Source organism: Neovison vison, chromosome 9 (genome assembly GCF_020171115.1).
Source record: "Neovison vison isolate M4711 chromosome 9, ASM_NN_V1, whole genome shotgun sequence".
Lineage (NCBI taxonomy): Eukaryota > Metazoa > Chordata > Mammalia > Carnivora > Mustelidae > Neogale > Neogale vison.
The window spans coordinates 43248543-43266290 of NC_058099.1; the positions used below are offsets into that span (position 1 = coordinate 43248543).

Consider the following 17748-nt stretch of genomic DNA (forward strand, 5'->3'; position numbering starts at 1 on the left):
ACAATAATAGGGAACGTGGGAATCTTAATAAAAATGTGTGTCTGTGTGAAGCTATATTGTCTGTAAGGGGCAGCCCTTCCAAACCTAAAGGCAGCACGAGAGAACTAAAGCCCAGTCACTACAGCAGTCCAGGATGGTGGTAGCAACTGTTGACCTTGACCAAAAATTCCTAATTTAGGCAGCTAGGCAGGTGACAGTATGCCTACCATGTGTTTAACAGTCACGTAGTAAAGACTATTATGTGTTTGTGAGAGGAAGAAAAGGTATTTGGTTTGGGACGTTCACTTAGAGAACTCTGAAGATCTGAAGTCCTGAAGTAGAGCCATCTACCTGGGAGCAAAGCTCTAAATCTGTCTGTCTGTCTCCACTCCTGTCCATCTGCCTCCGTCTCTCTTTCTCTCTGTCACAAGATTTTCCTGGAACTTTCCTCCTTATCCTTTATGAAAAGGTTTGTGCTAGTGTGAGAGCTTGGTAGATCCGTCTAGCTTCAAATCTTGGTTCCTCTCCTGTTAGCTCTAATGGATTGGGACAGAGTCACTGAATGTTGCCTGGTCTTGATTTTCCAGACTGTAAAGTGGAGTTTATAATACCCACTTGAGGAGTCATCATGCAGTTTAAATGGGATAGCATGAACAGTACATGGTAGGTAAAAGAAGCAGAGGAAAAGATACTTCCCTTGCCATCTTTCTGGAGGATCTGTTTGAAGTAGATGAAAGAAATGAACAGGATCATGGGTTGTCAAACCTAGGTTTGCTCTGAAATCCCATGAGGACCTTTTTTTTTTTTTTTTTAAAGATTTTATTTATTTATTTGACTAGAAAGAGAGATCACAAGTAGGCAGAGCAGCAGGCAGAGACAGAGGGGGAAGCAGGCTCCCTGCTGAGCGGGAAGCCCAATGTGGGGCTTGATCCCAGGACCCTGGGACCATGACCAGAGCCGAAGGCAAGGCTTAACCCACTGAGCCACCCAGGTGCCCCATCCATGAGGACCTTTTTGACAACTACTGAACTTCTGAATCAGAATCTCTGAAGTGTAGTCAAGAAACTTGTATTTTTTAGAAAACTCTCAAGTAATTCTGATGCCCAACTAAGTTTTAGATCGATGAACTACGTGAACTCTAGTTCTTTTGTGTTGCTCGTTCCATTGCTCACCACTGTTTATCTCTTCCCAACTGGTAGACACTGGACCTGTTTCAGGTTTGGGCTATAGGGTAGAAGTGGCTATGAACATCCCAAGTCTTGTGGATATGTTTTCTTTTATACTGCATAAATAGTTGTGTATGGGAGTACTGGCTACCGGGTACAAGAAACCTCCAGACCTTGTCCCAGTGTGGTTGTGTCATTTTACCCTGCCATCAACCACATTGTACCAGGTCTGTCACCTTGCCCTTGACTGGTGGAGTCAGTCTCTTTATAGCCATTCTGGGGTGGTGGGGGGAGGGTGGGCGTAGTGGCATCTCCTTGTGATTTTAATTTGCATTTCCTTGATAAAAAATGACATTGAGTATTTTTTTATGTGCTTCTTGGACATTCTGGTGTATATACTTTTTGACTCTTTAAATCTTTTGCCCATTTTTAATTCGTGTGTTTGTCTTTCTGTTGTTAAATTGTCACAGTTCTTTGTAGATCCTGGAAAACAGTCCTTTGTCAAATATAGGTTTTGCCGGTGCTTCCTTCAAGGCTGTAACTTGCCTGTTTATTTTCTTAATGGTGTCTTTTGATGAGTAGCAGTTTTTCTTTTTTTCTTTTTTTGATGAAGCCTAATTTTTTTTTATGGTTATTGCTTTCTATGACCTAAGAAATCTTGGCTATCTTTTTTTAAGTCATGAACACATTCTCCCATACATTCTCTTTAGAAAGACTTAGGGTTTTACCTTTTATGTTTGGGATATTTATTTTGTCTTTTCGCAAGTTTTCAAGACTAGATCTTCTAAAAAAAATAATACCCCATTAAGGTTACTTTTATACATAAACAAATGAAGCTGAATCATGTTATGAGAAACATATTACAGTGGCTTTCCTGAAAAAAATATGTGCCAATGTGGAATAATTGAAAAGATCAGACCATCTTCCACATTCATGGTTTTTTTTAAATGAGATTTTACTTTTAAGTAATCTCTACACCCAGTGTGGGACCGGAACCACAATCCTGAGATCAAGAGTCCCATGGTCACTGACTGAGCCAGCCAGGCAGGCACCCCTTCGTGTTTTGTTTTCAAACACATAATTTAAGAAGAGGAAGAATGGATTCTCTGATTCTACAGCAACCTTGAATTAAAGAGGTATTCTCAACATACATTGTTGAGTTAAAAGAAAATTGACCGCAGTATGCATTTGTACATAAGGGGGAATGGTGCAGAGAGAGGAGTAGTCCTGCACCTCACATACGGAATCTGAGAAGGGGAGAAAGGAAACCCTGTCTTCCTTGATTGCACGGGAAGGAGAACTTTACTCTGCAGGTTCTCATTTGTCTCCATACTTGTTTTCTTCTGCCCTTCCCCTTCTGATCTGAGTCAGAGGAGGACCCTGGCCACATTGCTTCAGGCAGAGAATCACATGTGTTCCTTTACAGGGCCTGGCTCCCCGCTGTTGTGTTGGAAGAGGAATCCAATACCCTTTTCAGTGCCCGGGCCATCTGATAGTCTATGCAACACAGAACAGTGTTTCAACTCTCACATAACATTTGCAACTTCCCTGGTGGTCTAGTGGTTAGGATTCGGTGCTCTCTCACATAACATTTGCTCCAGAAATGGATTTTTTGAAACTTTCCACTTAAATAACTGTGGATTAACTTTCAGGGAGGCCAACATAGTGAAAACTAAGCAGAGCATATAGCCCCAGACCATCGGACAGGTACACATTGTCACAGTTCTGCCTTAATTCACCGCACATTACTTCCTTTGAAATTTGTGGCTGGAGTCTACACTCTTCACCTTTCAATGTCTGGAAATACATAAATCATCTGGCCATTTGTTCACCTTGTTTAAGCTGCACATCTGTGTGGGGTAAGAATATGTTTGCCAAAGCATAGTGTACTTTTCTAAAAGATTAGACTGGTTCTTCTAACTTAGGGAAGCCATAGAATGTTAGTGATCGTGTTTTTATACAATCCTAGGAGCGATAACATTACATGTTACCATGCCTCCCCCCAAAGTTTTTTTTTTTTATGAACTTAAGAAAAGTTTCTAATATAAAGGTTATATTCACAATAAATGCTAGTTTGAAAGAACCAAATAGGATTTTGAAGATTACCCTTCTTTAACAATGCCTTAAATTTTTATCTCCTTATCCATTCCTCATTGCTTTCTTTCTCAAGACATTATGGTTTATTGTGTCTCCACTAGGTACCTTGCATGTGATTTACACAGTGAATGGCCCTGCTTTCGGAGCAAGTTAATGATATAATATCCCCATTTATATTCAGAGCAGTCAACACTTTCTAGCTCTCAGAATAATAAAAGCACCTGCATTTAATATACATGGAAGAATGGGAAGGCAAATAGCAGATAAGGCACAATCAGGTAAGTGTAATCAGATAAAATATCACAATATTATAGTAGATCAGCATCTGGTAATGACTTGAATTTTGAAAGACTGACAAACAGCATGGCCTCAAGCAGCCAGGCATACCTCATTCAGAGCAACTCTTCCCAGAACTGATTGCTCCTCTCATGTGTTTTCTGGCAGATTAAGCAGGTAGGGGTTCTTATTTTAACTCTTCTGAAACTGCTTTGTGCCACTGGAAAAACACTGGCAATCTTCCTTTTGAGCCCAGATCAGAAACAAAAACAAATGACGTGTCCAAAAGTAAAGCTGTGCGTGCCCCAGCAGTTATCTCAAATTGATCCAAATCAAATTTATTAAAAATAAAAATAAAGCCCGCGGTGATAGGCTGAGCTTTCATTTCCATCTCTGTACTTGGCTGCATGGCATTGACATTTTATTCTTTTTTTTTCTTTCTTTTTAAGCAGAGGAAAGCAGTTTATTAGAGACTGATTTGTCTCTGGGAAATTACTGATTTGGGGCCACTGGCAGCTGGTAAACCTAGCTGTGTTATCTCAGGCTTGTGTGAGCCCTCATGTAACACAGCCACATGGAGTCAAATAGAAAGCTTCAGATTTGCAAGTCAGAATGGAACAAACCTGATTTATAGAGTGGGATTTAGCAGTTTCCCTCTCCTTTTAAGTTATTCCTTGTGGGAGACCAGTGATCTCTTCAATGAACTCCCTTGAGCTTAGCACATACACTATGGAAGTGTGGAGTGCAAGGGCCAAGGCATGGGGAGAGCCCAGGTACCAAGGGTGGTGTCGCAAACATATCTCAGCTCACGCTCTGCTCTGACCTTGACCTCTTCAGTGGCAGGGCTCCAGCTCCCTTCCAGAGGGATCCCCAAGTGCCTTTGCGCTTACGTGCTGCGGTTGGAATAGGATATCATGTGTAGAAAATGGAATCGGTTGTTCTGTCTTCTGAGAAGAGCTGTACTCACTCTCTTGTTCCCCCGTTCTGAGCCTTTTGTTTGCTTTTCTAGAGTGGCAGCCCCAGGCACTGGTCAAAAGGTGTATGTTTAAATGAAAATGTCATAAATATGAGCATGGAAGAGGAAATAACTGTCCATTGCATTTAGAGCAACTCTATTTTTATGGAAATGACTCTGCCCCAAATATCTGTCTCTTCAGCGGGTGTAGTGAGCTCAGACTGTGATAACAAAATACCATAGTCTGGGTGACTTAAAGAACAGAAACTGACTTTCTCGCCGTTCTGGAGGCTGGAAGTCCAAGACCAGGGTGCCATTGTGGTCGGGTTCTGGTGAGACTTCTCTCCCTGGCTTGCAGATGGTGGCCGTCTCAGTGTGTGCACATATGTATGATCTCTTCTTTAGAGAGAGAGAAAGCAAGCTTTCTGGTTGTGTCTTATAATGACACTAATCCCACGAGGCTCCCGCCATGACCTCATTTAAACATGTATACCTCCCAAAGGCCCTGTCTCCAAACACCATCCCACTGTGGGTTAGGGCTTCACCAAATGAATGGGGCGGGCAGAGGGGATGCAATGAGTCCATAGCATCACCCAGCAGTGTTACTGTGGCCACGTGAGTAAGGCTGAGACAAAGAGGGCCACTGTCTGGCCAAAAAGGTTGACATGAAGGTATTAGTCGTTCAGTCCACGTCGGAGCAGAGGTCCATTCTCATCCCTTTTTTCCACACAGGCCCACACCCTACCACACCCACGTTAGACTAGAAGAGAGAGCCATCATAGGACAAAGTGCTGTGTCAGGGATTAAGCAGAAAAGTCCCAACTTTCAGGCTGTTCATGGTGTCAGCATTCTCTTGTCTTTTCTACGGTACTTGCCATCCTCACAGGGAAAATCTGATTTTCAGAAAATTTCTACTGACCAGAGTGAAAGTAAGGAGTTTGTGGGGAATCATGGGTTAATTACAACCGCCTCTTTTCAGAGCATCCCGTTTTTTGTGATGTTTTCTTTTTTTTTTTTTAAAGATTTTATTTATTTATTTGACAGAGAGATTACAAGTAGGCAGAGAGGCAGGTAGAGAGAGAAGGAGGAGGAAGCAGGCTCCCTGCTGAGCAGAGAGCCCGATGCGGGACTCGATCCCGGATCCCGAGATCATGACCTAAGCCGAAGGCAGCGGCTTAACCCACTGAGCCACCCAGGCGCCCTGTGATGTTTTCTTCTACGGAATTATTCATTATGGAATGCATTTGGGAGGTAGGCTGGGATTTACATTTTTCAATGGAAAAACTGTAAGCCTCTTCAAGATCATTAGAAGAGATCTGGATCATCAATTGAAGCATGAACTGCACAATACTGAAAATGGAAAACACCTCCCCCAGAGGTTGGTTGGTTGGTTTGAGTTGTTTTTTTGTTTTTGTTTTGTTTTGCTTTGCATTTTAGTTGTGGCCTGAGAGGAAGGAGCAAAGCAGCCTGTTGTTCTAACTTGTCATGAGTCTGGGCCATGAAAAGCCATGCGAGTCATGTTATAAAGAGATGCATCACTATTTGATTTGTGATACAGAGAGCCTGAGGGAAAGCACAATTGGGGCTATTTCAGCTTCTAAATTGAGAACATTTCTGCTTCTGCCGGAAACCTCATTAAGAGGTATTTAATAAATAGTAACGGGAATCATGCAAACCAGCCAAATTATTTTCTGGTTCCGTCTGCATTCCTCGTGCTTTCATCTGTCCTCTTCCTGGAGGGTGAAGATACCATGGTAAGTAATTAAGTAGTAACAGAGTTATCTGAAGGAGGGTGTGAGCATTGATTCATCTTGAGCTTTGAGGTATAGATTTTTCTGTAGGTAATGGGGTATGATGCATAAGACAGGGGTTTATATATGTTGCCACCATCATCCCATTTGGGGGGCAGGTAACATACTGATCTCTTAGAAGTGATAGTGGGAATAGGTTAAGAAGAATAAAAAGGGGGCACCTGGGTGGCTCAGTGGGTTAAAGTCTCTGCCTTCGGCTCAGGTCATGATCCCAGGGTCCTGGAATTGAGCCCTGCATTGGGCTGTCTGCTCAGCAGGGAGTCTGCTTCTCCTCCTCTCTCTGTCTGCCTCTCTGCCTCCTTGTGATCTCTGTCAAATAAATAAATTTTTAAAAAAGAAGAAGAATAAAAAGACGTGTGTGTGTGTGTGTGTGTGATGGCATCGACCGTCAAGTGGGATAAGAATCTTTACCTGAAGGGAGCTCCTGGATGACTCAGGTGGTTAAGCATCTGCCTTTGTCTGCCTTTGTCTGCCTTCCACTCAGGTCCTGATCTCCAGGTCCGGAGATTGAGTCCCATGTTGGGCTCTCAGCTCAGCAGGGAGTCTGCTTTTCCCTCTGCCTCTCTCCCTGCTTGTTCTCGCGCTCTCTCTCTCTCTCAAATAAATGAATAAAATCTTTAAAAAGAACTGTTACCTGAAGGCAGGATTTTTGATTACCTTTTAAGGACTGTGTGATTTGTTCCTTTCCTCTGTACATAATTTGCGTTGAAGGTTTTGGGTGACAATAAAAAGATACTTCTTAGTTACCTCTGCAATTATATTTGAGTCCTATGCTGTAAGCGAAGTCTGAGTCTGCCTTTGTTAAATACAGACCCCAGATCTAAATCTTCAAGCTTCCGGAATGAGAAAAGATTAGATCTTCATGCAGGTTAGTTGTTAGAAAGTCATTTAACTTTTTGCTACAGCTTTCTCATTTCAAAAGCAGGAACATATTATTTTCTGCCAGATTTAATAATCTACTCATTTCTTAGTTGAATTCTCTAGGTATTTGTCAGATTTTTGTCATTAGGTGATGGGGCACAACAATTGTTTAATAGGTTGTTGCTATAAAGACATTATAAAGATACATATATGAATACTTCTAAGAAACAAGCATGCATAGTTGGAGATGACAAATTGTTAAATATCAGAAATGATTAGTGGAGAAAAACCATCTGAAAAAAGAGTAACTTAGCTGAGTAATGAGTGCTATGATTAACATATTCTGCAAATCTATCAATACTAGGGCTCAGCATGTCCTTGTTACTCTCCAAAATTAATAATGACAGATACCAAGACCCTATTAATATTTTAATACTCTAATAGGCACAGGCAAGCATGCAGCAGAGAAGAATGTCAATTAGTGGTCAGGGGTGCCGGGCCATCTTGAGAGAGTCTGCCCAGTGGGAGAGTCCTCATACGGCTTTCTTCTTCCTGGGTTCGTTCTCGTCCAGCACCCAGGTTCTGAAAAGGTACTAATTTTGAACAGAGGGATGTGCTAGCACGAGGCAAAAACCCCACAGAGTGTTTAGCATTCTTTATGCCCATAGCATAGTTTAAGGAATACTAATGTTTGTGTGAGTATGTATCCTTCAATGCTCTGTCATCTGAAAACTAGTGGGAACTTTTACAAAGAATATATATCCTGGGAGTTTGAAGAAATAGGTTGGTCTCTGATTCTGACACTGGCAGTCTCGAATCATCTCCAGGTTCATCCTCAGTAGAAATGATATAATGTGTACAGACTACTGCGAGATACTTGGAAGAATAAATCTGAGCGGAAGAAGCAAAGAAAAGGAAACCGCGAAATAACACACATAAAGGACTTGTGATGGTGCCTCACACACCGCCTTGAGGAGGTCCACAAGCAGGGTTGACTTCCCCTTTTGTGCTTCTGAGGGGCCCCTTTCTACAGCATGACCTTCCTGTGTGGCTCACAACATAATTTCCAGCACTCGTAAAAGTTGCCTCAGAGTTGACTTCAGATCTGGAGATGTAATGATAGTAATGATAGTTCCCTCTTGTAATAATATGTCCCTGTAATGTGACACCCATAGGAGCTGCTCCTTGAAGTCTGTCCTTCAGCGCCTCATCTCTGGGTGGTTTTGAAGGGTCATTTGTTAGAGGCTATACAGGACCAGAGAGACCACATTACAAAGACTGGGTATTTTTCAGCTGAACTGTCCTTTTTTCTCCTAATTCAAGATTTTATTTATTTATTTGTCAGAGACAGAGAGAGCACACCAGCATAGGGAACGGCAGGCAGAGGGAGACGCAGACTCCCTGCTGAGCAAGAAGCCTGATGGGGGACTCCATCCCAGGACCCTGGGATCACAACCTGAGCCAAAGGCAGACGCTTATCTGACTGAGCGACCTAGGTGTCCCAAGGCTGCAGACGTTTATGGTAATACGGCTTTTGCACAAAGAATGAAGACAGGGCATTTTGCCATGAGGCCCTAAAATCTTACGTGGCCAGCTGCAGGTAAGGGCTAGTTGGAGTGGTGCTAAGGCTTGTCTGGTACAGTGAGGCAGAGGCAGACAAGGGGTCGGGGAATAAGGTAGAAGAATGGAAGAGCCATGTCATACAATGTTCTGCCCTGCAGCTCCAGGGCAAAACGTACAGGTCTACAGGAAGGGGAAGAAGAGCATGGCTAGAGGAAACTAAGAAAAAGACCTATAGGACCCCAGATCTGAAGAAGGTACAAGAAATGTTTAGGTGCCTTTATATGGGGCTAGAGAGACGAGCCTCCTTGGCAGTGTTTGATGATGGAAGACAGGGATCAAATTGTAAGGGAATAATTTTAAAAAGAGAGAGAGAAGAAATGTAGGTCTTGTCTCCGAGCTCAAACTATAATCAGATGATTAAAAATGAATCATTGCCCCCCAAAAATGGTTGGGGGGGGATCATCGCCAGCTGAAGTGTAAGAAAACTCCAGGAACAGAACTAATTCTGGTCTTGGACAGATTCTGGCAGCTGTGACCAAACCTGTATTTGAGGGTATTAGTCCTGGGGCAAGCATACCCATTCCTGGCAAAACACTGCTTTTTCTTTCCTTTTATTTTCGGAATCATGCCTCTTTTCTTCTGGCTTTTACTTTCTCACTGTAGAAATCAGTTGTGGTATTTAGATTAGAAATTTCAGGACACATGGATGGCTCTGTTGGTTAAGCATCTGCCTTCCGCTTAGGTTATGATCCCTGGGTCCTGGGATCGAGTCCCATATCAGGCTTCTTGATCAGTGGGGAGTCTGTTTCTCCCTCTGCCTGCTGCTCCTCCTGCTTATGCTCTCTCTCTCTCTCTCTCTCTCTCACAAATAAATAAATAAAATCTTTTTAAAAAACAAAAAACATCCACAGCCGCTTCGCCATCACCACACCTCATTTTTTCTCTTTTCCAGAACCTCCCCCCTCCCCACACACACCTTAATGTGACAGTAATAAATAGTTCTGCTTACAGAAGGTTTAGTGCATGCCGGGTGATTGTGGTAGATATTTACTTACGCCACTGATCCTTGTAGCATCCACAAGGGTAGATATTTTATATTAATTTTAGATAGGAGGAAACCAATTCTCAGATTGTTTAAATAACCCCCAGATCATGCAACTCTGGAGGCAGGTGCTGTTTCTGCTACACTATGTTGCATTTCAGCCTGTGGAGGCCCAGGTCAATTTTTGTTGTTTTGTTCATTTCAGCTCTTCACTTTCAGAAACAATATTATTTCCCCAAAAAGAAAAACATTCCACTGCCCTTTATAATACATCAACTTGCTGTTTTATTTTTTCTTACATATGCTTCTGCTCTCTTTATCTTCATACCGACTCCTATTCTGAGGAGTTAAGTTCATAATAAGGATGTAATCCTTATTCTAAAAATAAGTCCATAAGCACCTTCTTTGTTGTTCTCTTCTGTATTGTCATCTTAACAGCTGCATAATTTTTGTCAAACGGGTTTATCGTCATTTTAAGGTGTTTTTTTTTTCCTGTTGCAGAACTTTGAGGTTATTTCCATTTTGCACTGAGATAAATTATGTTATAATAAGGATATTTATGTACTTTTTAAGATTAATGGTAATACACTGGCTTTTAAAGCCTTTTTTATTGTGGAAATTATGACACATTCACAAGAGACTAGAAGGAACCTGCACCCTCCTATCACTCCTTTCAATAAAAACCAACATTTGGGGGCGCCTGGGTGGCTCAGTGGGTTAAAGCCTCTGCCTTCGGCTCAGGTCATGATCTCAGAGTCCTGGTATCAAGCCCCGCATCGGGCTCTCTGCTCAAGGAGGGAGCCTGCTTCCTCCTCTCTCTCTCCGCCTGTCTCTCTGCCTACTTGTGATCTCTGTCTGTCAAATAAATAAATAAAAATCTTAAAAAAAAATTTTTTTTGCTCATGTTGTCTCAGCGACTCTACCACTTTTTTCTTGAGAACATGAAAGAAAATTTCCAAGTATCTTGTCATTGCATCAGCACAGACTTGTAACTGATTCAGTGTCCTCTAACAGTCTATGTTTAAATATCCCTGATTATCACCAGAGTGACCTTTCACATTTGCTTTGTGCAAGTTAGGATCCGAATACAGTCCTTAGGGCACATGGGTGGCTCAGATGGTTAAGTGTCTGCCTTCGGCTCAGGTCATGATCCCAGAGTCCTGGGATCAAGTCCCACATCGGGCTCCCTGTTCAGCAGGGGGCCTGCTTCTCCCTCTTCCTCTGCTGCTCTCCCTGCTTGTGCTGTCTCGCTCTCTCTGTCAAATAAATAAATAAAATCTTAAAATACGGTCTACACATTGCAGTTGGTTGTTAATGTCATTAAAGTTTCATTCATTCCAAACAGTGCACACACACACACACACACACATCTTTTAATGCCATCAGTTTGTTGGCTGAACCATGTCAGAACTTCTATAGACTGTCCAGCATTTCTAAGGTTGGTGGTTTCTTCAAGGTGGCCTCAACTACTGTGTTTATCTACTATATTTATTTTAGCTGATAGTTGGATGTGAGAGCTTAAGAAGTTTGAGGTCAAACTTAGCATACTTCTTAGAACATTTTACCAGATTATAAGCTTCTTTTCTTTCTTGTTCTGCCAAAAATCCTCTTTTGTGGGCCATTCATTCATATACAAGCCCATTCATGTCAGGCGCAGGTAACTGGATTGCTGCCAATCCCAGCCTCTTCTGCCCCACATGCTGGACCCAGTGTTAACATTAACTAATGTCCTGATAGCCCATCAGCCTTAGTAGAGATCTAGGAATTGCCTGAAATACTTTTGAAAGCAGTTAGTGGCCCAAGAGAAACCTGGATTTGAAAGAGAAATAATTGAGAACTGAGGAAGGAAGCCTCAACTGTAGACACTGAATGTTCTGGTTCACAGGTTAAATTTAAGTAGGTCAGGCGTAACTGTAATATTGATGCCTTTACATGTCAGAGAAGGGCTGAGACCTACCTCTGTTTTTAGGCTTCTATACTCATTGAACTTAGGGTAGTTTGAGGTTCCTCCTTCTTAGAGTGTTAATGGGAAAGGCCTTTGTCATTAACCCCTAAGTTCCATCTGCTTCCTGAATCTGGTTCTATTGTCCTGAATCCTTGGTCACCATGAGGGAGCCCTGGCTAGAGCAGGGGGCTAGGACACTTTCCTTTATCCCTAGAACACATTCTCCTTGTATTTTAGACACGGTGTTTGAGGACCTCTTCAGAGCCACATGTAATGCCCAAAGTCCCACCAAACAGAAGAAAGAAATGTCCAAGATGTGAGATTCCCAGAATTGCCCAGGAATTGGGAGAGGCAGAGCGAGTCTCCTGTCTTTTTGGTCCCAGGAAATTGTAAGGCGTGTGGTTTTCCCACTAGGTCATTAGGCTTAGTGGGATCTTCCACATCCTGGTTGCCTGACTCTTCATTCCAACCCACTACATCTGCACACTCTGTAGTAAAGCTTTAGTGTTCCTGTGCAGGAAAACGTAACGTCCCACAGCAACCCTCTCTGCCATCCTGCAACTAAAAATGCAGGATCAAGGCGCTGTTACATTTTTCAAACGTATGCCAAAGGCAGTTATGTTACTGCGTTCATGGGAACGTGGGTGGAAACAGCTCATGACGATAGCTTCAGTGAGATGAGAGCTGTGAAGTGCTTTATTTAAGGGGGTGGCTTCTCTTTGGGGACTGAAGTCAGTGATCTGAATGTGTTTCTTTTATCTGTTTGGACAAGCTAACTAAGGAATGGAGACTTTGAATTTTGACTTTGAGCTGTAGGAACAGAGAGACTTTCTTCATTCTTTCAGCTTCTGGTTGCTCATTTGTTTTATTCATTGCCACCGTACAGGATAGCCACCCTCACTAGCAGGTCAGTCACAGAAACCGGGGATCTGAAAATGGGGGAGGGGCTCACATTAGGTCACCTAATCGTGTATAGCATTGTTTAAAATTGTTTTCGGCAACCTGGTCTTTGCCCGGTTTAAGTGTTAACCATTTTTTCCCATTTAAATTTTCTTAGGAAGTGGCTTGGCTGTGTATGAGGTATTACTGAGAATCCTCACGACTCTTCCGTTTTTTGCCGCCTGTGTCCACATATGCCTGTTTCAGCACAGTAAGCGATTCTCTTTTTCAATTCACCTTTAAAATACTCACAGCTTTAAAAATGGACACTCACGTAACCTGCAGTCTATTTGCAGCATCTGTTCTTTGTATGATTCTTACTATTCTGGTAGTCCTATGTGTGTGCAAATACTGTGAGTACGAGGAATGTGTGTGCAATGGAGTATTGGTGAGTTGCCATCAAGGAGAGGAGAAAACAGTGTCCTTCCTGCCTCTTTTGGTTTTAAACAGGTGACACAAGGAATAGAAGTGAAATTGAAAGGAGGATATTGCTTTAATCTCGAGTTTATACCAATAACTAAAGTAAGGATCTCTTTAAATGTTAAGGTTTGGTATTTCTCCGCGGTAGCAAGACCTAGGCTAGAGAGGGTGGCGTTTTCTTAAACTAGCCAGTAATTTGCCAGTTACGCCCATTTGGAAGTTACGAGGCTCTATACTCAGTGGAAGGCAACAGTGTCTTGGCTGGTAGAGTCAATCATAATGGACTTCACAGCTAAAACAGGACCTAAGAGAGCACACGGTACCTTGAACGTGATAAACTGAAGCTGCTGAGTTTTTCTAGATCCCGCAGCTGTTAGTTGCTGAGCCTAGTTAAGTTTTTTTCCCCCAATCCCTATGCTTTAAATTTAGACGATACTAAGTAGAAATGTGCTTTCTTTTACTTTTCTTTAAAAAATTCTTATCATGGATTATTTCTCATTTTATAATAAGTGTTAGTTTTATATTCACTGTTCTTGTCACTTAATAGTGTTATTTAGCAGGCGCCTGGGTGGCTCAGTGGGTTAAGCCTCTGCCTTCAGCTCAGGTCATGATCCCAGGATCCTGGGATCCAGTCCCGCATCAGGCTCTCTGCTTAGCGGGGAGCCTGCTTCCCCCACCCCTCTCTCTCTGCCTACTTGTGATCTCTGTCTGTCAAATAAAATCTTCAAAAAAATAGTGTTATTTGGCAAATACTAAAAAATGAACAGGCCCACCAAAATGATGCCAGACTATGTCTCTTTGCTGGTCATTTTGAAGTTGTAAAAACAGTGAGTAACTCCATTATGTTTCTTTGCCTGAGTTTTCATCAGCATCAAAAATATATATGTTCACTAATGCAGGAAGGACAAAAATCATTCAAGTAGTAAGTGAAGAATGTTGGTAATTATTTCCCAGGTCAATGACAAAAATTTGCCCCTCATCCTCCCTGATGGAAAACATAAGTTAGTTGGCACCAAAAATGGATAATCACTTTCTGCTTTGAGATCTGGTATAGACATAACTCTTTGCTAGAAGAGGAAAGTATCCCTTTCCTTCCTTTCCTTTCTGCTTATTCAGATTTTGTCTTTTACTTTCAGCGCCTTCCATTTATTTAATTCTTTTGTTTGTTGTTACTGTTAAAAACCCATTTATTGAGGGATGATTGACATATAAAAACTGTACGTATTTAATGTTCATAACTTGAGGAGTTTGGAGATAAGTATACACCCGTGATACCATCACCACGATCTGTGCCATAAACCTGTCCATCTCCTCCAAAAGTTTTCTACTGCCCTCTTTACTTACTTTTTCTCATTTATTTAATTCTTATCTTCTGGCACTCTGCTTTTGAAAAGACCTTTCTGTAATCCATGAATACCTTTCACTCTTTGTTTGATAATGTTAACTTGCTGTATCCTAATCATATCCTGTGAATATATATGATTGGTAACTCAGGGAAATTGGAAGGTTCAACCCAGCAGTGGTCAGTCTATATTCATTTCCTTCCATTGCATAAATAGTTCTGGCTTTTAAACAAAGGAGTAAATTTCTGTGTGTATGGATGCAGCTAAAATAAAAAAGCTGGACTATCAGACATGAATCAAATGTGCTATACAGACTAATCCATTATTCGAATATATCTGGGACTGCATGAATTAATCTTAATCATGTTTATTCTTTTAAAAACATCAACAGTTAAACATTGCATATGTCATTATTAAAAATGGTTTTGGAGCTGAGATGTAATCTCCTAAATTAAGGAATAAAAATAATAGCAAGATGATACAGCTAACCATTTTTCTTCTTCAAACTTGAAATAAATGGAGATCAAGAAAGTTAGACATCTTTAAATAAATCAGAGGTCTTATGACATTTCTAGTATTTTATTAACAAAGTTTTGATTTGATTTATCTCTTTAAAATAACTAGCAAGGTATTCTCTAAGTGCTGAGACATAAATTACAAACACGAAACCTTGATTTATGGTAATGGTGGATAATATGTGGGACATGGCAAGTTGTCATGGATTTTACAACATTCCTCGAGTTGGGGGTTGGAATCATAGAAAGGTACTGGAATAAAGTGCTGCCTTAGGCTCCGTTCGTTGATATATAGACGATGGCTGTCTTCTGAGAAGTGATATAATCCTGATGATGTGAACTTGAACTTCTCTTCCAGGCATCTCCAGATTTTAGCGAAATCTGCTCAACATTTCCGAATCCCTGTGATGGATCAGAGGCATTCAGATCTCTGCAAAGACATCAGAGGAGGAAAAACAAAGACGTGTCTACGTTGGTAAATATGGGGTCTCTGCGATCTCTTGCAGAATATTAATATTTTCATATTTCTCAAAGTACTTTCATCTCCCCCACCTCTTAGACCCTCCGTGACACCACTGCCCAGAACGTTCAATTCTGTGTCAGTCCAAAGCAAGCCCTCTGTAATGCTCACCTGGGCCTCTGAGCATTACCAGGGAGAAACTGCCCAGTTCTGCAGCTCGGCCCCACGTCATGCTTCCATTTACCAAGCTCAAGATCTGTCATTGGCCTCGTGCACCGTCTCCTGTTCTGTGCCTGGCTGACCTCTCCCCAGCTTTTAGGTCTCAGCATACACTTAAAGCCTCAGAGAAACCCTCCCCGATCTCCCTATCCCATTCTGAGAAACCCTCCTGGATCTCCCTATCCCTGGCCTGGTTTCCTATTCATTTCTTTTGTGAAGCTTTGCAATTTATAAATTTTGTTTAGTCTCTGGCTGACTTACTGTTTGTCTCCACAACTAATTTCTTGTACCCGCGGGCAGCATCTGTGTGATTAATACCCATAATATAGCTCTTCCTGCCACACAGTAGGCACTCAGGGAGAGCTTTTGTGTGAATGAATGAATTGTAAGATTGGGTTTGGAGACGAAACATTCTATAGTAACAAAAGGAAGTTCAGAAAACATCGCCAGCCATGAATATGGCCTTGGCACAAGAGCTACCTCGCAGATGTCAGGCTGTGCACTACAGTTGCATATGTCACATAAACATCGTGTGTGTGGTGAGATAGTGACTCTTGTGCTCTGAATTTGGAGCACATGGCTATTGCTGAGCCTTTCTAAACAGTGGTTCTCAACCTCCTTTTGTCTGCAGGTGCGCACAGGCTGATGCCCTGCTGACGTGTCCCACGTGACGACAGCCAGCATCGTGTGTGCTCCCACAGCCCTGGCTCTTCCCACACTTCTGTCTCTCCCACTCAGGAAACCATTTGCGGATGCAAGGGAGTGAGTGGGTGTGGATGTGAGGCCATTAGAAGGATTCCCTTGAATCTGTTCTCCTTTATATTCAAAAGCAAAAGATAAACCAGTTGTAAATTTGGGGTTTAAAAAAATTAGCCATGCGTTACTTGCTACGTATCTCATACCTGATCAAGACACATCAATGTGGCATGACCTGTAATTTTTTTTTTAATTTTTTTAAAGCTTTTTATTTATTTATTTGACAGAGAGAGATCACAAGTAGGCAGAGAGGCAGGCAGAGAGAGAGGAGGAAGCAGGCTCCCCGCTGAGCAGAGAGCCCGACGTGGGACTCGATCCCAGGACCCTGAGATCAAGACCCGAGCCGAAGGCAGCGGCTTAACCCACTGAGCCACCCAGGCGCCCGACCTGTAATTTTTAATTGGTGTTTTTTTTTTGAGATTTTATTTATCTATTTGAGAGAGAGAGAGAGTGAGCACAAGCAGGGGAGAGGGGACTAGGAGAGGGAAAAGAAGGCTCCCTGCTGAGCAGGGAGCCCAACACGGGGCTCGATCCCAGGACCCCGAGATTATGACCTGACCCGAAGGTGGAGGCCCAACCCACTGAGCCACCCAGGTGCCCCTGGGATAAATTTCTAAAATGCCAATTCAGGGGCACCTGGGTGGCTCAGTCAGTTAAATGTCAGCCTTCTGCTCAGGTCGTGATCTCATAGTCCTGGGATTGAGCCCCCATCGGACTCTTTGCTCAGTGGGGAGCCTGCTTCCCCCCTCTCTCTCTGCCTGCCTCTCTGCCTACTTGTGATCTCTGTCAAATAAATAAATGAAACCTTTAAAAAAAAAGAGAGAGAGATTTATCCCAAACTACTGAGGAGAATTTTGTTGCTCATGTAAGCTTTGGGGAAGAAGAGAATGCATGAGTTGAGAGTGCAAAGAACCAAGCCCTACAGGAGAGGAACTCATGGAAATAATAATTGGATTAAATGTGCACTGTGACTTGTAAGGTATCGTCTCTGATGCACTCCCTCAAAGACTAATGTAAAATAATTATTTAAGTTGAACCGTATGAATGTAGATATGAGATATCTTTAGCTAAAAATACCATTTCATATGATTCAAACTAAATTGTTTATTAATATTTTCTCTTGTTTTTCAAAAATGCACTTGGAACTATCAGCACTTGTGAAAATGAGAAAAAACAGCATTAACAGTGGATTTCTTGGTCTCCCTTTTAGTGTCTTTTCTCAGTACAAGTAAACTAATCAATGAACCTGTTGATTTTAGTTATGTATCCCTAGCCCAGCACTGGTCTAAGTGCTATCTGGGGGATACAGAGGAGCTGGGGATAGCACCGGCCATAAAAAGTTACAGTCCAGATGGAAGAACAAGATACATCTGGAAAATAAAACATTTTATACATACTAAA

General features: G+C 42.0%; 1 long non-coding RNA gene across 3 annotated transcripts; it reads left to right on the forward strand.

The window, feature by feature from the left end:
- The first annotated feature begins 5773 nt into the window (after window positions 1–5773).
- Window positions 5774–16579, forward strand: LOC122917553. Of its 3 annotated transcripts, none has more exons than XR_006386399.1 (4): window positions 5774–6227; window positions 12753–12845; window positions 15271–15387; window positions 16223–16579. It is a non-coding gene; the product is annotated as an uncharacterized LOC122917553 (long non-coding RNA). The 3 variants fall into 3 exon arrangements; XR_006386400.1 differs by lacking the exon at window positions 5774–6227 and adding an exon at window positions 8585–8745; XR_006386401.1 differs by lacking the exon at window positions 5774–6227 and adding an exon at window positions 12371–12602.
- The last annotated feature ends 1169 nt before the right edge of the window (window positions 16580–17748 follow it).